General features: G+C 40.7%; 1 protein-coding gene across 3 annotated transcripts in view; it reads left to right on the top strand.

Moving 5' to 3' along the window:
- MAML3 (mastermind like transcriptional coactivator 3) overlaps positions 1 to 25180 on the top strand; it is a 437380-nt gene that overhangs the window by 102513 nt on the left and 309687 nt on the right. The window lies entirely within an intron of this gene.

Raw genomic sequence — 25180 nt, 5'->3', positions numbered from 1 at the left:
AGAAGGGTAATATTTAAATTTTCAGCATTACTTCTGTTCAGTGTGTACCTATCTTGGTGAAGATTCGTTAGATATTCTTTGTCAAAAATGAAACAAGCTGTACCTCCTGAACCATTAATTTAATTTTTTTTTTTTTTTTTTTTGAGACTGAGTCTCATCTCTGTCACTCAGGCTGGAGTGCAGTAGCTCGATTTCGGCCCACTGCAACCTCCGCCTCCTGGATTCAAGCGATTCTCCTGTCTCAGCCTCCTGAGTAGCTGGGATTACAGGCATGTACCACCATGCCTGGCTAATTTTTTTGTATTTTTAGTAGAGACAGGGTTTCACCATGTTGGCCAGGCTGGTCTCGAACTCCTAACCTCAGGTGATCCACCTGCCTCAGCCTCCCAAAGTGCTGGGATTACAGGCATGAGCCATTGTGACTGGCCTGAACCATTAATTTTATAATCATCTGACTTACTGCTCTTGACACCTTTAAGATGGTTTTAAACTCAGTGTCTATTTTAGGGTAAGTCAAGGGTTCTGTTAATGATTTTGTTTCTTGCCCTTCCTAGACTTATAGATATTGTCCTCAACATAGAGGAATTTTTGCTATGCCTTCAGAGAAGTATAACTGACTTCCATAATTAAATGGATTTCTTTCTCAATGGGAGGGAATTTCTGCCATCTGACTAAATGCATAGAGTAGAAGGGATGGATTAACTAACAAGCTATTGTATAAACTGGAAGTGGAGTTTCTAGATACCTTGATTGTACTAGTGCTTCATATCATATTTTTCCCTGTATAGCAAAATTCAGTGGATACTGAGTAAAACTTTCATTTTTTTCCAGGATAACTTCATTGGGTATCAAACAGGATTAACAAGTAATTTCAAGGTAGCGATTCTGAAGGAGATGTGAGCTCTTCTCAGACTATGTTTTCTGCCTCTTTTGTATAGAATCGCTGCGAGAGTTGGTCACTTTATAGATTGACAGCGTGTTGTATCCCCATGGGTGAGGACTCCTGCCTATAGAAGGTCCTGATTTATAGGTTCAGAGGCCATCCTTAGAATGAGGGGGCTGAAAATTTCCTTCTCCAGGTGTTAGCCCAGAGCAGAGAGAAATGTGTTCAGTGGAGTCCACGGCAGTGGAACACATGGCTGCTTTGGAGAACCTGGGAGGCGGTGCGAGGATGTACAGCTGTACCCCGAGCAGTAGGTGTCACTGTAGTCAGTGGCTTTTACTCCTCAGAGCCTAAGGGGTTAATTGGGTCTGGTTTAGAAGGGCAGACAGAGGCCCATTTGTGCCCTCCAGAGTGTTGGGCTTTGTCTCTAGGGCACCAGTTGACTCCAATGAAAGACCCAAGTTGACTCCCATTTTTTTCTCTACGAACGAAAGAAGGATGCTTTCCCATTTATATTTTAGGGTCTAAGGCTAGGCTGTTAGATGTTATGCAGTGGGGTGGGTTGGGATGGATAAGTAGGTGAGATAATCCTTCTAAAGTTTGGCGGGAAGACCTAGAATAGAGGGGAAGGCAAATTCTATTAAGAGAAATGAAAGAATATGGAATAGCAGAATACATTTCCTTGTTGTTATTGGCAATGAGCCCTGTTATATTCAGGCAGTGTGAGCTTTCAGAACTTCTATCAGCATCCTTCTTAGAAATTTCCCTTTTACCACAAAGGAGGCAAAGGAAAAAAAAATCTTTCTAGCAGAGATGTATTTCTCTTTTGCCACTTTCCACTCCAGAAAGTTAATTTTCAAATGCTAAAATGGATTTTAAGATTTAGAAATAGCTACTGTGTTGACTAATTAAAAAAAAAAATCCTGTGATTACGTAGCCAATTGCTTTTTCAAGTACACCCAATTTTACTTTTTCTTTTCTAGTAACACCCTGGTGTGAAAACAAAGTAAAACCGAGTAAACTCACTGTAGAATTTTAGATGCATCTTATCTCTTATTTTTTGCCTAGATAACCATCTTTCTCCCCACCCACCATTCAGGCAGCACAGTGTAGTTTGTCCTTTTAAAAAAAAAAGGAAGGCAACGTGTATGATTTATACGTAGATACTCATTAAAAATAACTCCTGTCCAGTCTTTGCTCTTCTGCCTGTTGGTTGTTGTTAACACCCTGATTAAGCCTTGCTCTTAATAGTACAATATATTAAGCTCAGCCTGCTCTCTCTTCCCCCCTCCTCTGTTCTCCCTGTGAGTGAGTGGCTCGTTTTAAACCATCCGCACACTTGCTGAGCCAGGTGGCGTTGCTTCCTGCCTCTCCTGCTCGCTGTTGCTAAGTGAGAGGCACCATATCACACATAAAGCTGAACCAATAGCATCCTGACCCCCATAGGCTGGTAAAAGCTGAAGAAAGAGAATCCCACAGCGTTGTCTGTGACCGGTGGGTCCTCCTCTCCCTCCCACCTTTTCTTTTCCAACAGGAAAGGGAGGCGGCGAGGGAGATGGTAGGAGGAAGAGGGAAGAAAGAATGGGGGAGGTGAATCCTAATATGCCTTGCTGTACTTGCAATAAATGCCATTTTTTTTCTTTGTGAAGAAAAGGAGTGGTAGCTTCTCTTGTGCAATCACAGAGCAGCAGATGCGCTTCTTTCTGCCCCCAAACTGCCTGTGTTGACAAAGCTCAAACTCTGAATAAAGACGTCTGTTGACCTGCATATCTGCTTTGCTCCTCTCTTTTTCTTTCTCTCTTGCTATGAATCTTTGAATCCCCACAGTTTTGCAGATCTTGGCACCCCTGTTCATTCTTCCTCTTCACCTTTCTTGTTTCATTTCTGTCTCACAGTATTCTTTCCAGAAAGCATTTCCTTTGAATGTAAAAATTAGCAAAGTATTTCGTATATCATCTTGTGAGGAAGTCATCAGATCATCCTAGGGAATGGGGCAAGGGAAGGGGAATATTTATAAAGGGGATTTTAAAAAACTCGTTACGATTTTCAGTCTTGGCAGGGTCTAAGCAAGCACAAAGTGAAATGTGAAAGGCTGTTCTTAACTGGATAACTGCCAGTATAGACAGCCAGTGGTATAGTTGAGATTATACAGAGGAAATGACCTTTCTCCTGTAATTACCTGGATATTTTAGGCAACATCAGACCCAAGTTACCTGGGTAATTATGGCTTTGTAGATCTGACCTTAGGACAAAACAGATTCCAGTTAAGTTTTCCATGGAAAACATTTGCTATCTTTGGTAATAAACCTAGTGAAGGCACCCACTGTTTTTGCAACCATGTGAAGCCCAGTTACAAGGAGACTTTCTTCAGTTCTATGCCCAGTAGGTTCCCAATAAATTTCTCCTGACCTTTTGGAGATGGCTTTATTATTTGGTCACTTGTATGCCTTTTGAAAAAATAACCTGTGTTTATTTCTGAATCAAGGGTATTGAGGTTTCCTGTAACCTCTTGCTGAATTTGCACATGTTTTGGGAAGATATCAAAAGAATGATATTCATCCTTAAACTGTCCATTTCCCTCAAGAAATTTCCCTTTCATTCTTGAAATACTGCCCTACTATTGGGCCAGAAATCCAGTCCACTCACTCAGGATCACACAGAAAAGTGATCATTAGTCTCCCACTCCACCTGCTTTTTCCCAGCGTTTACACTAACTTTTGTGTTTGTTTGAACCAAAACTAAAATGTCTTCGTAAAGGGACATTTAAAGGAAGTATGTGGGGTCAGATTAAGCAAAAGGGAATTCCTGGGGAAAAGCCTTACCAAATGTTGAGAACTGGAATGTTTTTGTTCTTGTCTGAAGAGCCTATCTTTTTCTTAGTATCACGAAGTTAAAGATGGCCATTGCCGCCAGCGCTGACTTACAATATTTAAAGCTAAAATTGGCAGACAGTCTTCAAACTTCACTTCATTTAAGTTCAGTCTCCTCCAAGCTAAACCAGAGCTATTTACAGGTATCCAAATGCTTAGATCTGAGCAGCGCGTCCATCTTCTGATGTGCCCATTTTGGGGGTGGGGGGGAGGTGTAAATATCAAACTCAAGCTCCAAGAGCGGGCAAAGAAGTTTAAAAATAAAGGACTGGCCGGCAAGTCCTGTAAAACTGGCTTGTCCTGCAGTTGGCCAGTTGGTTGGGATATTATTAGGTATTATTCATTCATCGCTCTTCTATTTTGTGCTCAGCCCTGTGCTGAGAGTTTGGAGCTGGAAGCTCAGCGTGAGCCACGTCCTGGCTCCGCGCCTTCATCTCTGGGTTGCAGCCCTCTCGGTTTCACCAACTTCATTATTCAGATACGGGCGCTGCAATTCCGCCAAGTAAACCTGCCAGGACCAGCTCCTCTTGCTTCTCTTCTTCCTGGTGTATAATTCTCTGCCTTGAAATCCCTGCTTCACACCCACCTCCGCTGCCCTGAATTTCCTAACTCAGCCAGCCAAGCACAAATCCCTCTAAGTCCCTCAGTGCGTTCCCCCCAAATCTGCACTTGCCCAACAGTCTGTCTAGGCACTAGCTATGACATCGCTCTGGATACCTGATCAGTCCTCTGCTTTGTCCCCCTGTGTCTTTGCTTAGGCTGCACCCTCCTTCCAGACCGCTTCTCCCCTGATCGCTCCCTGTGGAAATCTTGGCCTCAAAAGCCCATCTCAAATGCAGTTTCTTCACTGAAACCCTTCTCCCAGTCTCTCAGACGGCATCTTCCAGTCCTTCGAAACACCATGGCCACTTTTTTCCGACCTCTCCTTCAGAACTTTCCATCTTCTACTTAGAGTTGTCTTTACTGTTCCCTTGGTAGTACCAACAGCAGCTCAGAGGAGGGGTTTAGCCACTCTCCTATATTCCACACGAGCCTCTCTGCAAAATTGCCTCAAATAAATATATAATATATATAGACTGCATTTACTATGCAAACACAGCTTCAGTACAGTCCCCCCCACCCCTCCCCCTGCCCTTTGCGACCCAGTTGCCAACCCTAAATTCCTCCTTTGTAGAAAATGTGAAACCGGATCCTCCCTACTTTATCTTAAGTGATTCAGGCCCAGAGCTGTGTCTTCCTCATCTTTGTATTTCCCAGTATTTGTATTTCTCACTTAATGTAACTGTCTTGCAGCCAGTAGGCACTGAAGAAATGCCTGTTGAATTGTTACGTAACGAAGCCCAGAAAACCTGAAAGATTATGTCTATAATTCGCCAGGTTTTCAAACTGTATGTGTAGAGAAGAATGAAGTTTTCTGTGAATATTTTAAATTAGATAATGAGATCACAAAGAAGTTCAATTAAATCTTATTTATCAGTCAAGAGAGCCTAGGTGATGGTATAGTAACAAAGAACCCCCAAATCTTAGTGGTTTAAAGCAACAAAAATTTAGTTCTTGCTCATGTTTATTGTGGGTTGGTGGGGAGACGAGATTCTGCTTATCATTGTTACTCAGGGACCCATTCTCACAAAACCAGCCACGATCTCACACTAGTGGTTATGCTGAAGGAGAAAGAGCTCCAGAGGGTCTAGCATCAGCAATTTAATGTCCCTGCCCAGAAATGGTCCCCATCACTCTGCTCACAACTTATTTGTCAGAACTAGTAACATGACCTCATCTAACCACACAAGAGCCAGGAAGTACAGCTCTTCCATGTGCCTGAAAGATAATTAGAAATATTTAGACCATAGCATAAATAACTCCCATGTTTCATTATTCTCTCAGGGTTTTTAGAGGGCATTTATATTTCATATTGACTTTGGAAGCATAGAGAATATTCACGCAATTCCTCTCCCTTTGCATATATTATTCTTTTTCTCACGCACCAAAACATGTTGCTGCGCTTAACCCTAGAAGACTAGGCCACAGCAATTAAGGGATAAGTGGTTCTATTTTCTCTAAGTATAAGATGGAGAACTTGCCCATTGTTTATAGCTCTTCAGCTGCTCTTACCAATACTTCAGAGGCTCTTCTGATGGGTCAGTGAGGCTCGAGGCCCCTTTCCAAGGGCTGCCCCAGGTTTACTTTGAGTGTTGCCATAGTCAGGATCATAGGAAATCAGTATAGGTTTTATAAATTTTTTCTAAGAAATTAGAAAGTGTGAAAACATTATGTAGTAGCTGAGTTATTTTTTATAGTGAAAAGCTGCAAGGAGCATAGATGTCCAACCACAGGAGATTAGCTGTGTAAGTTATGGTATATAGAGAAAATGGAATACATATAATCTTTAGAATTACACTTTAGAAGAATATTTTAGATTGAAAAAAAGTCCCAATACATTGATTGCTATATTAAAAAAAAAAACAAACAAAAACAGGCACTAGAACACAATATATAGCAGATTCTTTTTTTTTTTTTTTTTTTGAGTTGGAGTCTTGCTCTGTTGCCCAGGCTGAAGTGCAGTGGCACGATTTCAGCTCACTGCAGCCTCCACCTCATGGGTTCAAGCGATTCTCCTGCCTCAGCCTCCCGAGTAGCTGGGATTACAGGCACCTGCCACCATGCCCATCTAATTTTTGTATTCTTAGTAGAGACAGGATTTCATCATGTTGGCCAGGCTGGTCTTAAACTCCTGACCTCAGGTGATCCACCCATCTTGGCCTCCCAAAGTGTTGGATTACAGGCATGAGCCACTGTGCCTGGCCCAGATTCTGTTTTTTAAAAATACATTAAAACTGGGAAGAAAAACACTAATATGTGAATGTGAACAAGGCTTATCTCTTTCTCTCTGTGGTGATATTTTGAGTAGTTTTTGTGCTTTTTTTCTTTGGTTTTTCTTTCTTTCTTTTTTTTTTTTTTTTTTTTGGTTCAGTAAGCAGGCATGACTTTTGTTGCACATAAGGAGATATGTAAATATCTCTGGCCTCTGAAGTGTGTTAATTTCAAGTAGCTTACATGGTGTTACTTCTTTTAGGTGAGTAGTTTGATATAAGAGGCACACAAATGACTCTCATATGTCTGTGGTGGAATGAGCCTGGTGCCAAGACAGAAATTCAGAAACAGTACTCCTGTGGATCGGGAGACAGTTTGACGTCAGTTCACACATGTCCAGGCATAAGCATTTTACCATTTCTTGCCCTTTCTTCTGCTGAGGCGTTGTATAGATCTTCCATGGCATTTTGACTTGACATTTCACAGCTGCTGCAAATCCACTAAGCAGGGACATGACACAGGCACTTTGAGGCCGCTGGTAGCACATTGGTTTGTAAAGAGATGCTAAATTTGCTGAGATAGTGAAAAACTGGCATGTATTTATTTTGGGATGAAACGGACTCTTGCGAAATAAGGGCCCATTCTGGAAGAACTTGTAACACTCATTCATCTTGTGTTGTGCACTGAGCTATAATGCTACAGCTGTCATCCACTTTCAATGAACGATTGTCATATTGTCAATCCACAATAATACAAAACAATTTTCATTCCCCATGTTGAAGCATCGCCATTGTAATATAATTCAGTTCATATTAACAATGCTTTGATGACAATTCCTTTCCACTCCACCCTTTAAGCCCTCCCTCTCTCCTTTCCTTAACCAAAGGGAAATGTATTTTGACAATATATCTCCAATGTTAACAGTTTTCTGCTTTTGAAACATCTCGGGCCCATAGCCCTCATTGAAACTGCCGAGAACACACCAATCTTTTTTTTTCCTTTCTTTCTTATAGAACTGTTTTGGGATTAGGTAGTGCCTTATTCAGGAGAACTGAAAGTATTTTTACCCATTTGTCTTGTTTATTCTTAAAACATCTCCATGAAAAAGGAACGGGTATTATTTATTCCCTTTTTATCAGGAGCACAGTTAGAACTTAACTCAGTTCGCTTTAGATTTATAATCTTTTCATTAAAAGACGCTGCTTACTTTTCCTGGTATTAACAGTGATGTCAGTTGCTATTTACATTGAAAAATTAACTACCCTAATGAATTTATATTCGCTGATTTTCTCTAGAGGGGAAATTGATTCTATGTGTGAGTCTTCACTGATTTTCAACGTACTTTTCTGTCACAATAGACTATTTTAAACTGATAGTGTTGTCTTAGTTAGAATAGTCCCAAGAGCTGAATCTAGGTGGGCACGATTGATAAGATTGAAATATGCTGTGTGTACCCATGTAAGCTCTTCCAGGGACTGCCATTTTTAAAGAAAAATTTTATTGTGGCTGTTGGCCACTTTCACTTTTCTCATTTTTAAATTCTTTAGTAGCTCAGATACTTGCCTAAAAATATGTGGCAGAATGTGGGGATATGGAGAATTTGAGGAAGGGAAGAAGTTGAATGTCAGAAACCACCAGAAATTTTTGGAAGGTCATGAATCCCCCAGATGACTGCTTAGAAAATGCTACAGTATTGCTTTCCTGGGGCCTGTTTCTCGGCATTCCTATAAAGTAAAAATCAGGGCTTTCAAAACAGCACATTCTTCAAATATAGGAAAACAGATTGAAACTGAATGAGGAAAAGAATTGTGTTTGGGATCTAAGAGGTGAACAGAGCCGTAGGTAAGTCAGTCTAGATAGATTTAGCAGACCTAAGTGTCTCCTATTCTGCATGACTTTATTTCTCAAGTGAAGACTTGAGAAATAAAGAGAGAAGAGGGGTGAGAAGCAGAGGGAAAGGGAGAGATACATTCATAAAATATGCAGGTCATGTTCAATTTGTCATGTCCTTAGTGCTATAGGGCATCTGGGAACAGTCCTGAATTTGAATGGCTTGTCTTTTTTTCCCTGTAGGTAGACCTGTTTTTTGTTTTTTGTTTTTTTAAAAAAAATCAGATTTGGGTCCTTGTTCCTGGCTTGGGCAGCATGGTCACTGAGCCTGTAAGGGCATTACACCACTCAAGTCTAAATGCCTCTGAGACTTGAATTATGAGACTCACCCAACATCTTGGAACAGGAAGTGGAGACCCTGCCACTAACCGAAGCTTCAAACTTCATGTAAAGTTTGTGCCCGGGTTGGAATGTTGCCAGGACACCTCTCCTCTAACAGTAAGCAACATGGGGCCCACAGGAAGCTCCGCAGTCCCTTATGCATTTTCATCTCATAGCCAAATCCCCGCAACACTGTCTTGTCACATGGCCCCTGTGTGACTGGGTCAGACAAATGAGACATCAACCTTACTTTTAACTTTGCCACATTTTTTTTTCTTTTTTTTGAGACGGAATCTCTCTCTCTCACCCAGGCTGGAGTGCAGTGGCGTGATCTCAGCTCACTGTAACCTCCGCCTCCAGGGTTCAAGCGATTTTTCTGCCTCAGCCTCCCAAGTAGCTGGGACTACAGGTGCCTGCCACCACACCCAGCTAATTTTTTGTATTTTTAGTAGAGATGGGGTTTCGCCGTGTTAGCCAGGATGGTCTCGATCTCCTGACCTCGTGATCCGCCTGCCTCAGCCTCCCAAAGTGCTGGGATTACAGGCGTGAGGCTCTCCCTCAGAGTGGGGTGTGTTTAGGGGAGGGACAACTGTGAGGCATAGTTTTGTTAAGCCATGGTTTGTTCATAAGGCTGTCCTTTGTGGTACAGAAAACTCTGCCAGCAGCCTTTAAAGCCACAAGTTACAAACAGCGAGCATAGCTTTTGCATTCATTCACTTATTCACACATCCACTCATTCACTAATAAAATGGCTGGGTGCTGGGTTGGGAGTCGGATACTTGGGTTTGAATCCCAGCTCTGCCATTTCCTGACTGCATAATTTGGGTACATTACTTATTTCTTATTAGTAAAATGTGGATAATAATACTTCGTACTTCACAGGAGGTTTGTGAAGTTTAAATGAGTTAATATATGTTACCAATGGTACCTTATACCTAGTAAGACCTTAGTAAAGGTTAGTTGTTTTATTTTTATCTCTTGAACAAGAGATTGCTACCCATATAGTCTTACTAAGAACTTCTCTACTAAAAGGTTTCTCATGAAATAGGCTCTCTGGATGAAGAAATTGCAGCCTTCCATTTAAATCCAGAGGTGTGTTTTTTTCTTTGTATTTATCATTGTCTGGACTACTTAAAAAAATATTTTCCCCATGTTAAACATGCTAGAGGTAAGATCATTCCTCCAGTTGTTGGAAGGAGGTGGGATGGATTTAATTCCAGTTCTTCAATTTGGAGTAGTTGATCCTCCTGCCTTCCTTGCCCTCTCTTCCCTTCTCTTCCACTCCCCTTTTCTTTTTGAGGCAGTGTCTCACTCGGTTGCCCAGGCTGGAGTGCAGTGGCGTGATCTCAGCTCACTGCAACCTCTGCCTCCCAGCTTCAACCTGGTCTGCCTCAGCCTCCCGAGCAGCTGAGATTACAGGTGTGCACCACCAAGCCCAGCTAATTTTTGTATTTTTAGTAGAGACGGGGTTTCGCCATGTTGGCCAGGCTGGTCTCAAACTCCTGACCTCAAGCAATCCACCCACCACTGCCTCTCAAACTGCTGGTATTACAGAGGTGAGCCACCATGCCCTGCCTCTCTTCCACTCTCTATTCTCTTTCTTCCTTCTTTACCTTCCTATCTCTGGCCTACTCCATGAAGCCTGAGCTAGCAAAGGCATATTTATCCAGTAGTATGTATATAACCATTCTCATTCAAGTTGTTGCTTCAAGACCCACTCACAGAATGTGTAATTTACCTCTCAAAAATTCAGATACCTCTGTATGCATTTGTATAGAAATGCATATTATTGGACATCAAATAACTCCCATCTATATAAAAGAAAATAAAATCTTATTTTAAATGTTGGGAATATAAGCATTTTAAAAATGTTCACAGTCAAATCATTTTGTCAAACAACAAAATGATTCCTTGGTGTCCTCCATGAAAGTTTCATAGACTATTTCAGAGACAAGCAGAATGGATCAGACACTCGCTAAATAGTAATTGTAGTTCTGTTCTCTCAGGGACTTGAGTTGAATTAAATGTATTACCTCAGATTGTCATAACGTCTCAAGAATAGAAGGAGGGTAATATTTTATGTTTATGTAATAAGTGAAAGGAGACTATTATTATGCATAATATATATATTTGAATCCTATTTAAATCGGCAAAGAGTTCATTCTTGACACTGATTCTCCTACTTTGGCAAGATAAGGTCAGTAGGAAAGACATAAATATGGCAATTACTCTGTGTGTAATTTAACATTTGCATTTTCCACAAAATTATGATGTCCTTTTGTTCATCACCGTACCCTGTATTGTTGATTTTTTGAAGGGGTGTGCTTTGAAGTTTCTAATTTCTGTTGAATGTAATATTTTAATGTGGCGCCCAAGGGCTAGAGGAAGGAGGGATGGACAGATTGGTGGATATCAACGATATAAACGTTGTGTAGGAGAGGGAGAGTTGCATTACTTGTGGATGTTCAGGTGGGAGGGACCCTTGTCCTCTACCTGGAGATGAGTTCTGTTTGTGAATCCCACATAGTTTTTGAAGACTGCACTTGATGAGTACCTCCCTCTCTGGAGTTTAGGCAAGTTTTAAGATGTGTCCCGGAGTTCACGGTATATTTCTTTGTTTCCCTTTGCCTCCCACCCAATAGCCATTCACTCTTTCAGATGATTGGAGCTGCCCTCAACACTACAATGGAATAGAAATGAAAATGGGAAAACATTCCTGCCTTCAAGGATCTTGTTAGATGCTCTCTCTCCCACTTCTTCTCCCTGTGTGTCTCTGAGACCAGATATAAGTAAATACCTATAAAGGAAAAAAGTCAGAATTCGGTAGCACCCCACCCCTTTCCTGGGCCTTTTCGACCCTAACCCCTCTGTTGTTGACTGCATTCTGGTCTCACTGGTCTGTCCCCTCATGTCTTTGTGCACTCCATTTTCCTCATTCACTTGTTTAGTTTCTGTGAGTGTGCGTTGTTTGCCCGCTCCAGCAGTAGCAAATGAGTTGGCCTTTGAACTTCCTGCGTGTTTCCATTTCTTTCTTGAGGGGTAGGGATAAGAGGAGAGGTTGATAGTGGTGATAATAGAGTATCTTTGCTCCTAAAAGGTAAAAGAGGAAAATCCCAGGCATTGTACAGCAGTGCACTAGCACCCATGTCAGAGTAGCTCTTGTTGCTTGGTGCATGTTAACTCTGGGACAATCCACTGAAGTGGCCTCTTTGTCAAATGCATGCCTGGCCCTGCATTCAGACAGCATTGCAGGGCAGTATGAAATACAGAGATGGAATGAGACAAGCAGTGGCAATGCTGTGTCACCAGCACAGTCGGGGTGGGTGGGCTGTGCCTACAGTGCTATGGGGGTCAAGAGGAGGAGCAGATAACGAAAGCCTCTGGGAGAGGAGACATAACCTTCAAGGTTAGGGGCCTGGTGATTCAGAGAATGGTAATGCTTCTGATCAAGGCATGTTTAGTCCTCAGACCACTCATGGCACAAGGGTAAAGACCACCATGCATGGTCAGCCATGGTTCCATGGCTGTGGGCTGTGGGAGTTAGTGGGCCTGTGGATTTCCGCTAGAACGTGCCTAGGTGACCGTACCAGGGAGCAGTCCAGCAGACAGGTTGGGACATGATAGGACTGTCATCCAAAGCTTCAGCGATGCTTCCTGAAATTTCTGTGAGGCTGGTGTGGTTCTCCCCTTTGAATTTACTCTTCTTTCTGTGATTTCCCTCAGTCTTCATCCCAAGAAAGTTATGGCATTGTGTTTAATTTGCCTTAATTTATCTTTTTTTTTTTTTCTTTTTTTTAGACGGAGTCTTGCTCTGTCTCTCAGGCTGGAGTGCAGTGGCATGATCGATCTCGACTCACTGCAACCTCCACCTCCCAGGTTCAAGGGATTCTCCTGCCTCATCCTCCCGAGTAGCTGGGATCATAGGCGCATGCTGCCACACCTGGCTAATTTTTTGTATTTTTAGTAGTCCGTGTTAGCCAGGATGGTCTCGGATCTCCTGACCTCGTGATCTGCCCACCTCGGCCTCCCAAAGTGCTGGGATTACAAGCATGAGCCACCGCGCCCAGGCCTTATCTTAGTATTATTCCTGTATATGCAGAAGTTGCCCTGTCGTTGCAGCTGTCATTTCACAAGCACCTTCATGAATAATAATAGCCGAGCTTGCAAGTGCTAGCCTCTGTTCCCTGTGTTTTATGTAGACTAACTCTTAATCATTGTCATAACCCTGGGAGGTAGGGACTATTATCCTCTTTTACAGATGGGGAAGCTGAGGTACAGGGCATTCAGTACTTGTCCAAAGTCACACGTGTAGTAAGTAGCAGAGCTGGCATTATGGACCCAGGCAATCTGGCCTAGGAGCCATTGCTCTAAATATGTGTGATACTTCCTCAGGACAAACAGTGATCATGTTTGGCCCTAGGAAGTCAGGGAAGGAAAACGTATAATCCTCGCCACCAGTAGAGAAAAAAGACACACCTATAAAAATATCAGAAGCCATGTAGGATCTCTCCATACTGATGTGCTGCCTGTTATGTTTGCTTTTATCAGTCCAAATATTTTTCTTTGGAGCCACAAGAGGTGCACCATTGCCAGCCAGCTGGGTGACCTTGGACAATTCATTTCACTCCCTGCTGTATCTGTAAAATGCGGGTGTGAGATCAAATTATCTTCAGGGTCCTTTCCAGCTCTGAAGTTCTGTGGTTCTGTGGTTTTGGAATGTTTTTGCGTAAAGCACTTGGCAGCACTAGAAACAGTCAGCATTTCCAAGTGCATTTCTTTCTGACTCTCTTCTTCACCCATGTAGAATTTCTGAAGTATCCTATGATCTTTATTAATCACACAGGGACTGTCATCTTCTCAGACTAGTGGAATGGCTAAGGTGCCCTCTGCAGAAGATATCGTAGCTAATGTTCTCATTACTGACTAATTGGCTAACGAGACTTCTCTCACATTGCATTTAGGCTGATTGATAGTTTTCTATCACCTGATGGGTGGAATGGACAGCCAAACCAATTATCACCGCAAAGAGAGCCCCATACAGCAGAGCATTGTAGCTCGAGACAAAGGGCCCTTATAGATTATGTCTAATCAGGGTGCCTGCTGAGAGTTTGTTAAACAAAATGATTTTCTGAAAAGTACAGTTTAACATGCGTTGAAATACATGTACCTTAGGGTCATATGTAACTCAGTGGGCCTTGTCTTATTGAAAGCAATGTGTTTCTGATTATGTAAATATGGATAGCCTGCATAACTAGTTAGCTGTATAACTAACACTAGTTAGCTTTGTGCTGAATGAAGACGTGCGTTTTTTTGTTCAAAACTGAAGCTGCAGGCCTCCTGTGAGTCACATTGTGGGAGACATGCTCTACTTAGATGGAATCTTGTAGACATAGGGCATTACTCAGATTCCTTTTTGTATTTTCTTTTCATGTTGCTCAGGCTATTTAAAGGAAATAATATTCAGGTCACTTGCTTAGTCATTTAAATTGAGTCCATTTCTTTGTAGCTAATGCATTAATTTATTGAAATCTCTATTTAAAGTGCAAACTCCAGTTTTAGAGCGGAAAGATAATAATGTGCTAAGGATTCATGTTAAAACCTAACCCAAGGAACTTCTTGATCCGTTCTTAGTTTGATTTTTGTTTTGTTGCTGTTTTGTTTTTGTTTTTTTTTTCAAGCAGAGGGTCAGAAGTCATTTATAGTGCTTCCCTATACACGGTCTTGAGTTTCAGGTTTTCTGGGAACCAAAACATCAGGGTTCTTAGTGCCTCACTTTCCCAGTAATCTACTGAATTGTGTTATATGATCGTCAGTGGACTAAAAGATACCAGTGAATTAATATAAAGTCTTTTACTTCTATTTCCCCCAAGCAGGGCCACAGCGATGTCAGCTGGGATCCTTGGAACTTGTGACAATATCAGTCTGATATAAATTCTTGTGTTGAAGCAAGTTTCAGTATTGGAAAGTGGGACTGAAGAGCACAGAGCACTGACCATAGCAGCAGCATGTACCATAGTGTGCTTCTGAGCCACCGTCATCTTCAAGGTGTTTTCTAAAATACACACCAAGAGTTGGATTCTAGAGATTGGCTCTAGGAGACAAACTTTTGGGAAAAGAAGTGAAAGAAAGCATGGTTATTTTTATAACTTAACAATTTTCCAGTAAATTATTCTTGTCTGACTGTTAAATAGAGGGACAGAGGAAGAAAGGATATGCCACTTGGAATGGGAAAAGGAGGCCTGGAGCACAAAATTGGCTGTGGTTGAGGTAGAAAATAGGCAGCTGTTCTTCTCATCCTCTCCTGAGCCTTCTGCTCCAGGAGATTCCTGCTGGAGCTGTGCTTGGACTCTCTGGCACACCGTACAGTCTACACTGAGCCATCAAAGAAGTTGCAGGAGAGGTGCTGATCTAGCTCAGCACCCGACTTGAAAGGGTCATTGTGTGGCACAGCAGTGGCATGGCTGTTTTCAAGGGAGCAGGTTTTTAATCGCGGTAGCTGTTTCATCCTCCCTGTAGTATTCTCTGACAGTGAAGATGGAGCCAGTAAATACTCATGTTCCTGCGTGTTGGGTGACGGAGGTCTTGCTTTACATCCCTCTCTCCAGCTGCTGTGTCCACTTGAGGCAAATGTATCCAGGAAAGCAGTGAGGCAGGCAGCGACAGGGGCCATTGGTAGATGTTCCCTTGGCTCATTTTAATACATACTGCGTCAGAATGGGCCTCACATGTATTAGAAATCACACACACTTGTTATTCAATGAAAACCTTGACTGACACTGTGTGTAAGCTCAGTTAACAGCAGAAGTACTGTTGACAACAGAATAAGGCTGTAGTACAGTGGCCAGTCATTTAGAAAAGGAATCGGTCCTAATCCTTACTTTCCTGTATAGTCTATTCCCTTTCGTGGATATGCTTTGTTTCTGGTTTGAGTTCATCTCAATTCATTCTCAACTATGCTGTTTGTTCTGTGAACTCCCCAGTAAGAAATACATCAGGATAGAACTCTACCCAAAAAGTAGATAATGTGTTCCGAAGGGAATTAAACTAAAGCATTACCCTTCAACCTCAGGTAGAGCAATTTGGTGCTAAACTTTATTAATGTTAGTTTTTTGTTTTTGGTTTTTTTTTTTTGAGACAGAGTCTCGCTCTGTTGCCCAGGCTGGAGTGCAGTGGTGCAATCTCAGCTCACTGCAACCTCCACCTCCCGGGTTCAAGCGATTCTCCTGTCTCAGCCTCCTGGGTAGCTGGCGTGCCACCACGCCCGGCTAAATTTTTGTATTTTTAGTAGACGGGTTTTCACTGTGTTAGCCAGGATGGTCTTGATCTCCTGACCTCATGATCTACCTGCTCGGCCTCCCAAAGTGCTGGGATTACAGGCGTGAGCCACTGTGCCCAGCAATGTTAGCATTTTAATGGAAAGGTTTTTACATATATTCCCTAGAGGTAAGGACGTGGTTTGTAATTTAAAAGCTATATGTTATTAAGTGATGATTGCAGTAATTATACTATTGGATAAAACAAGGAGGAAAACCTGGGTCCTCTGTTCAGATATCTGATTTGGAAAGGACTCCATTGATTTCACATATTTGGAACATGAACATTCTGTTTTTCAGGGTTTCACCTTAGCATTTCCTTGGCTTGGCCGGGCGTGGTGGCTCATACTTCTAATCCCAGCACTTTTGGAGACTGAGGCAGGTGTATCACTTGAGGTCAGGAGTTCGAAACCAGCCTTGCCAACATGGTGAAACCCTGTCTCGACTAAAAATACAAAAAAATTAGCCAGGCATGGTGTGGCAGGCACCTGTAATCCCAGCTACTCAGGAGGGTGAGACAGGAGAATTGCTTGTACCTGGGAGGCAGAGGTTGCAGTGAGCCGAGATCGTGCTACTGCACTCCAGCCTGGGCAATAGAGCAAGACTCCATCTCAAAAAAGAACTTCCTTGGTTCGTATTGTTGGACAACTGAATACATTTTTAGCTTGTGTCTGGTAACTGTTTCCCAGTGGGGTTTGTAGATGTTGCTTTGCCTGCCTCTACCCATGTATAACCTCCAGCAATATGTTATTTGATTTGTTTGTATATTATTAACTGGAACTTCCTGGAATTAGACAAGCAGGGATTCAAACTACAATCAAATAATAGCAATGCCCTCTTTGTTACTTTCCTTTCAAATCTAAAGCAAGACAAAAATTCAGCTACTGACTAGTTGAATACTGAAAATCAGAGGTATCTTCGCAGAGCTAGTAAGCATCAGACTTGGTTTGAATCCAGGTACTCTGATTCCAGATCTCAGTGCTCTTAACCACTGTGCTATATGGCCTTATGGAGCATCTAGCACAAAATAGACATTCAGTGAGGTGATCAGACATCATTCGGGAGTTGAGGTGCTCCTCAGGTTGGGCCCACCCAGCCTTTCCTTCTGATCCTTGTTCTTCAGTATTCTGCCACTCAAACCCAGTAAAATCTTTCTTTCTCATACCATATGTCTTCCAACTCCATCTCTTTTTCAAGGTATGTGTGAACATTGGACATCAAAACTTCAATGGTTTATTAAGAGTTTAAATTTCTAAGTAATCTACTCCATTTCTGTCTAAGTCAAATCACAACCAGACTATCTCACATCAGATGTTCATTTATAAGGAATTAACTTCCAGGTTGAGTCTAAGGATCAGTTTGTATTTGGTCTGTCTCTTCATAGGCTACTTTGTAAGCTATAAAGAGTCCTAGACAAGAACGCAGAAACCCTGGGTCCTTGTCTTGCCTCTATCCTGATTCTTGTCTGGCTTACCTCATGGAATTCTTGTGAATGAGATAGAAGCCTTTTGTAAACCCTTGGTTGCTATACAAAGCTGTTGTTGCTGTTGTTGTTGTTATTATTATTGGTCCACACTGTGAGAAGGGTGGTATATAATGATGACTCTGAGACCCATTGCAGGGTGGTTAGTCGTCAAAAAACAATTCATTTATGTTCAGGCCATTGTAGTTCCAAAGGTGGGCACATTCTTTTATAGACCTCACAAAGATTTTAAAATAAGAATGCACACTGTAAAAAAGTCTCATAGCACTGCTTAATGCAAGCAGACATTATTCCATTGTATGCCCAGTGCCATGCCAACATTTGAACATTTATTCAGTCCTTACACACGCATACTTAATCATCCCGATAACCCTGTGTGGTGAGTACTGTTGTTATCCTCACTTTATATATGTGGAAACTGAGAGCTTAGGTGACTTATCCAAGATCACAGAGCTAGTAAGCATCAGAGTTGGTTTGAATCCAGGTACTCTGATTCTAGAACTCAGTGCTCTTAACCGCTGTGCTATATGGCCTTATGGAGCATCTAACATAAAATAGACATCCAGTGAGGCGATCAAATGTCATTCGGGAATTGAGATGCTCCTCAGGCTGGGCCTGCCCAGCCTTTCCTTCTGATCTTTCTTTTTCAGTATTCTACCACTCAAACCCGGTAAAACCATTCTTTCCCATACCGTACCTCTTCTTGCTCCATCTTTTTTTCAAGGCTGAGCCCTTCTCTGCAAAGCCTTTCCTTGCCACTCAGGTTTTGCATGAGCTTCTTCCTTTTCTAGATACCTACGTTTTGTATTTGGAAATTAATTACGGCCTCTATTCATGGTCATCTTTTCATATGTTTATGTCATTGCCACAGGGCTTAGTTATAAATGGCATGGAAAAGCCCTTGCCATTTGTTTCGAATAGCTCTTAGTGCAATGATGTTCACAGGATGTGTTCAATAAGTGCTTCTAGGTCTATTGATTATGTGCAATCCATATAGGAAAAGGATGTTCAGCCAGAGCCTTATTCTTGTATGCTTTTTGGAAATTCCAACACAGACTCATGCTCTGAACACCCGTTCATGGTTAGAAGCTGGTGGCTTTTCCCAGGAAACACAGTTTCTCCCTTTCTACAAACTTTTGACCAGAAAGAAAAAAATCACCCAGTGCACAAGAGCCAGAAATTATCTTGAAGGATAAGCAGCCAGTTGCATTCTCTCACCTTTTTTTTTTTTTTTTTTTTTTACAAACAATGAGAGGTTTTTTCCCAATGGTAGAAATGATATAAGTTCACTGTAAGGAAATTTGGAATTTATCAAAAAGTGTAAAGGCAGAAGAATAAAAATTGACCATATTCCTAGATGTCTAGTAAGTTTTCCTCAGAATAAATCTTTAGAAATGATGTTGACAGAATGAAGAGGGTTCAAATATTAAGTCTTTGGTAACATACTGCCAAATGCCCTTCAGAAAGTTTGTACTAATTTACCCATTTGTATCATCGATATGGATGTGAGTCTAATACTTTCAGTATTATATAATGTGTAATAAAAATTATTTTCAGATAACTTACAGGTTTAATAGTCAAAGTACAGTACCCAACTGCTTAGACTTGATGAGGAACTGAATGGAAGTAAAATGATTGTAAATATCTGGTTTACTAAAACCAATTAACAATTTCATTTTCCTTAAAAGCAGAATAATTTCAAGTCTGAAGTTTTCATTCAGGTTAAAATCAGTCTACATTCAATGCTAGAGGTTCAACAAATTCTAAGACAGGTCATCCGCTACAAAGATAGGCTGGAGCAGCCACTTTCAATTTTGCCTGAATTTTATCACTAACTGTGATAAAAGGGCACTTAACCTCTTTTAGCTTCCCTTGCCTTGTCTTTGAAAATGAGTGGGTTGAACTAAATTATATCTACGATCATTTCCAATTCTGTGATTCTAGAACCATCAATCTAAATCTACATGGATACAACCAGAGCTATAGGAATGCTGTTTAGTGGGTGGGAAAATGAAATGTGCACAGACAGGTAAATTTAAGGCTAAGTAGAGTTAAGATCCAAGTTTCATATTTTCTTTGGAAAAATTTTGATTTATTTAGTGGTTGCTATTTATTAAGACCGTTGGCCAGTCAGCCAAGGCAGACAGAGACTGCAAGTTAGTTCCAGTTGCTGAAAAAGTTGCTTCCAGTAAGAGTTGGGGGTGAGGGAGAAGGCAAGGCTGGAAATAGAAACGTAGGAGAATTTGAGCATATCTCAGAGTACAGAGAGATCACTCTCAGCTGGGAGAGAAGGAAAATCTCTGTGAAAGAAGAAATTTTTCAGATGCACCTCGGCAGGCAGAAATAGTAGAAGGAAGTTTCTGATGAAGGTAATCTTGTCATTCCCAAAATATCATGATGACTAACGCTATGAAAGTTTAAAATGTATGGATAAAAGTTTCCATGCCACTACAGGGTTATTATAAAATTTAACTTAAATCCCACTTCAACAAATGTCAGTCATTGAAGATCTTTGTATAACCAATATTGCAAAACCTTTGCTGATGGATTACTTATTTGAATCAAAATTTAATATAGCAAAATTTCAGTGAAGGAGATGTGACAGGCTCATAGGGTTTGTTGTCTATCCTCTAATAACTTTGTAGTCTCCTCACATCCAGTCACAAACTTCCTCTGAGTTGGAAGCCATATGAAACTTTTTGTTCTCTGCAGCAGTCTATAAGAAAAAATTACTTAGTCCATTTTTAAATATTTATTTTTTCTATAATAATATTATACACACAAAATCTCAGCTTTGACCCTCGGAGGAGAGCCGAAGGTCCAACGTTCTGATGATTTCATATGGACATACACTGGCTGTTATTTGAAGAATAAATATTTAAATCATAGAATGAGTAAGCATTGGAAGAATAATGATGGCGTTTTCTTTGTTGTTAATCTATTTTTGCCTGAATTTGCTTTAAATGCCCCTTTAAATTTTTTTCTAATATAGTGGGACTAAGGAGAGTAATCCTAACTAGTGGCAATATCGGAGGACAGGGGTGTGACTGTGGTCATTTAGTGCAGGAGCACAGCATCAGTACAGTCTGCGGCTGTTTTCTGGTGGGTTTTAATCTCTGCTGTTGCTGCCTATCACAAGATAACTGGAGCCCAGGTTTTTCAGATGGTATTATATGCTGATGCTGTGTTACCAACCTCTGTAATTTCTGAGTTTCTCATTATCAAAGGTGGGAGCCTCATCTCTGCTTAACACAGCAGTGCCTGGAGAGGTAATAATGATGATGATTTTTACCATCCCTGGGGTTTAGAATGTCTCCTCTGTTATGAGGCTTGCCCAGTGGCGGGAGGTAGCCTCAGAACTCCCTGCACCTGGAGCACTTAGTTGGCAGCATTTGGAAGTGTGTGCTTGTATCTCCGCAAGCTGGGAGACTGGGATGGAGAGACAGAAAGGGAGGGAGGAGGTGAAATGCCTAGGGAGTTGAAGGGAAAGAAGTGAGATGAGGTAAAGGCATCTTGAGTTGTCAGGAAATACAGAAGCAAAACCAGGTAGAAAAGAAAAACAAAAACATGGGACAAAAAGGAAAAGTTGGGAGGAGGTGGATGGAGGTGAGGATGGCATGCTTTGAGATAGCTGTTTGGAGCCTGGCCCTTATTTTCCTCTGTCCAGTAAATAAAACTGAATTTTGTCTTCCTGTGACATTGATCTTCACCCTGGGCAGGTAAGACTTTCCCCTGGTAAGTGTTGAACAATTTAGGGCAGGCCCCCTGCCAAAGCTAGTGTGTGTTGTCCAGTGCCTTATATGGTAGTTTATCAATAGGTGGTTGTAATTTTAAAATAATCTAATCTCCTGTCTCTAAGGAAGTTGCTATGAAGTCACTGACATGTGGTCGGTGGAACATTTAAAGATGAAGAATACAGTTATCCTGAAAATGGGAGGGGAGGAGTGAAATGAACCAGGGACCGCATCAGCACCAGAACTGAAGGAGTGGAAAATAATTAGAAGGGAAATAAGACACAGAGAAACCAGGATGGGCAAAGAGAAATGTGTGATTGGGGAAAAACAATATCCTTACCTCATCCTTTTCGTTTCTTCCTACTCACAGAATGTTAAATGCACTCCCAAATGAAAATAGTGTGGATGTGTGAGTGGCTGTCACTCAGACAGAGGAGGGAAAAAACCCAACTTATTTCATCTTCATCATCTTATTTTGTCAGACCAAGCAGAATCCTCCTCAGACTATCCAGAGTAACTTTGGTTAAAATATGGGTGTGTGGCCAAAAGCTTTGGATAGATTTATTTTGTACGAATTTTAACAAACAAAATAAGTTAGCATCTTTGCTTATGGTAGTTTTGAAAGAAAAATATACATATTTCCTAAGCTGATATTAAAAGTGGCATTTATGTAATAATTATGGGTGACTTGTTTCAGTCTTTTTAGAAGACACATAAAATTGAAATGATAGATGTAATATTTATAAATAGTATTATGCTTACTAATATAGTAATAAGCCCTCTTTTTCTGTAGTTTATCCCTAATGAAATATTTTCTCAAAATTTTCCCTATTTTAAAAAATTTATTTTTGTGCTACAGTACAAGGTGAAAATTAGTTGGTAATTAATCCAGCAATAACAGTTAACAGTCTCAAATTCAGTTACCACACAAATAAGAAAGGAATACAAAAAGAAGGAGGGGATGTACTTAAATCCAAATGTGAGCATGGATATCACCCAGAAAGAGAGAGAATTCAGCATTTCTCTTAGTTTGCGGTCTTTGAGGCATAACTGATAAGTGGGAAAACAGTTGTTCTAATCGCAGTGGCAGTGTTCAAGGGAGGAACCATTGCTGGAAGTGACCAAGTGTACTATTTTCAGGTGGGAAACTCACCAACAGGGATCATTTCCCTTTTCTGTAGTTGAATTGGTGTTGCTGCTACCCTGTGCTGAGCAGGGTTTTGTTTTACTGATTGACTGAGAAGATGGTACCTGTCCCCCTGGGCTGAGAGCAGGTGTACCTGGGCAGTCTCTGACCATTTAGCTGGGTCCTGTGGTTCTGCAGCATTTCTCACCTTGCAGAACTGGGGCAGGTGCTTTACTCAAGGTCAGCGGTTTCACCTCGAAGACTGGACATCATTGTAAAAACCAGACGCAGTCTAAAAGTGACAATGACAACTGTGCAAAAATAGAAGGAAAAAAAGGAGAAAGCTGAAAGTAAATGAAGTCTGTCTATAGGACTCTCACAGGAGAGCATGAATCATCAAAGAGGTTCCAGAGTTACAACCAAGAAGTATTTATGGCGATCAGTGGTGCAAAGGGTAATAATACAAACATAATAAAGAAGAGAAAGGAAAGCATACTAGAGATAAAGGAGGCCTAGCATTAAATGAATAGGGAGATAAGCTTAATGATTATGCTCAAATGACTGAGCTATTGATGGCAAAATGGCTGAGCTTTGGAACTGCTTTTTAAAACTGGCCTTTAAGAAGATAAATAAGGATAATTAAACAGTAATGAAGACCCGTTTCATTAAAAAAAGAAGAAAACAAATAAATAGGCAAGATCTTAGATGATGTGTTAGCCAGTGTTAATGGAAATAATAATGAATTCCTCAAAATATGGTAGCTCTTCTTTGGAATCATGAAGAATAATGAGAAAGAGAGAGAGAGAAGGAGAGAGATGGGGAGGAAAGAGAGAGAGAAACAGACAGACAGACACTGGAGTAAAGACTGCATATCCAGTTCTCACTTGTTCAGAGTATCATTGGCAGAGATATCTCAGATTCATTCTCTTGTCTTATTTTAGCCACTTTTTTTTCAGAATCCTTACCCCAGGAACCTCTTTATCAGAACTACCAGTTAGAAGCCACACATGCTTTCTCTCTTCTTCCTGCTTCATCTATGCTCCAGTGTTGCTAATGTATAGTAAAAATAAAATGAAAAATAGTTTAGGAGAGACATTGTTCTGTACACTTCACAGAACAAGAGCCCCTGAATAATTAATTTCTAAATAGAATTAGTGTTAAACCTATGCCAAACATAATACTTGCCCATAATAAGTATTCCATAAACATTTGTTGGATAAATAAGTGAATTAGGAAAACTACATTGCTAACAAATACTAGAACATTTGAGAGGGTAAATATGTGAACATCTATGAGGTATTAGAGCCAAGAGCTACAAACAGCATAAATCTATAAAGCTTTTTCATGTTATACCAACTTAATCGATTTTTTGTTTTGAAAATTGGAAAACAGTGGACAAAAAGAATACACTAGATATATTATTATATCTAAATACATCCAGACATTAATGGAAGAATTGATAGCAGGTCTCATGAAATCTAGTTCAGAAAATGAATTCAAATTGACTTGAATGTGTCAAATTGATTGAAAACTGCCTGAAGGACTGAAAGTGTAATGATAAATGGCAATGTATTGAATCTGGACGAGTGTTCAGCATGGTCTTATTTAACGTCTTCATTAATTATCTGGGAAAGGATATAAACAACACATTCATTAAATTTGTAGACGCGAACGAGAGAGGTGTTTTTAAGCACTGGGTAGGGCAGAGGGCAACATGAAGGGAACTACCCTGCTCAAGAACAGAATGATGTTAATAATTTGATGAAAATCTGCTAATGGCCTGGCAGTGTTCTGTGCAGAGCACTATCCCAGGCACTGTAGGTGATTAAAAGATGAGTTAAAGCATCTCAGCAGACAGAGTGCAAACAACTAAAGTATACCACGGGGGAAGGTGAAGGAAGTGCTGCATTAGAAGTGCAAGCAAACTGCAATGGAAGCAAAGAAGTGATGAAATTCTAAAGAGAACAGTCAGGACTGCAAATTCACATTGTTACACCATGAGGAAAACAACTGGAGCAAGAAACATCCCAGAGAAGTAACTAGGGTTAGATAAAGGATAATGCCATGGGCTACCAAGAAGCAACAAGACGGGGATATTTTTCTTCAAGCACGCCATGTGAGTCACAGATAATGGAGTCGGGACATTGGGCTCAGCCAGTGCAAACTCACTGCTCAACAGAACCGGTCTTTTTTTTTTTTCCTTTTTCTACTATTTTTCTTTCTTGTGTTAAGGTAAACTACTAGGTACTGTTTTTAATTTAGTTTTTAATTATGATCTAAGGATCAGTACTATGGAAACACACATAATTATATAAGAAAGTATTGCACATATAAAGCATTATTTATTTTATAATATTAAACAAATGGCAACGATCTAATGTTCAATAGTAGGGGAAAATTTACAAAACTTTACTGTCTGTACTTGACAGGATATTCTCCAGCTACTAATGGGTGTTTATGCGGAATTAGAACAGGAAAAAATGCCCATATTTTAATGTTAGGTGAGAAAACTGGGATGCAAAATTTACCATAGAGTGTGATCAAAAGCAAAAAGCTAGTTCATTTTTAGCAACAAAATGTATCAGTGGCTGTCTTTGTGTAGGGGGAAAGAGGAGGCTAGAAAATAGTATTTGTTGAGTCCAACCAACTAATTTGTTCAATGTTTCTTTCTGTCGTAAAAGTTTTTATTTGCATTTTAATATATGTTTTGACCAGATGTGGTAGCTCAGGCCTGTAATCCCAGCACTTT

Source organism: Pan troglodytes, chromosome 3 (assembly GCF_028858775.2).
Source record: "Pan troglodytes isolate AG18354 chromosome 3, NHGRI_mPanTro3-v2.0_pri, whole genome shotgun sequence".
Taxonomy (NCBI): domain Eukaryota; kingdom Metazoa; phylum Chordata; class Mammalia; order Primates; family Hominidae; genus Pan; species Pan troglodytes.
The sequence above is the reverse complement of the archived record's forward strand: the minus strand, read 5'-3'. Positions and strand labels throughout refer to the sequence as shown.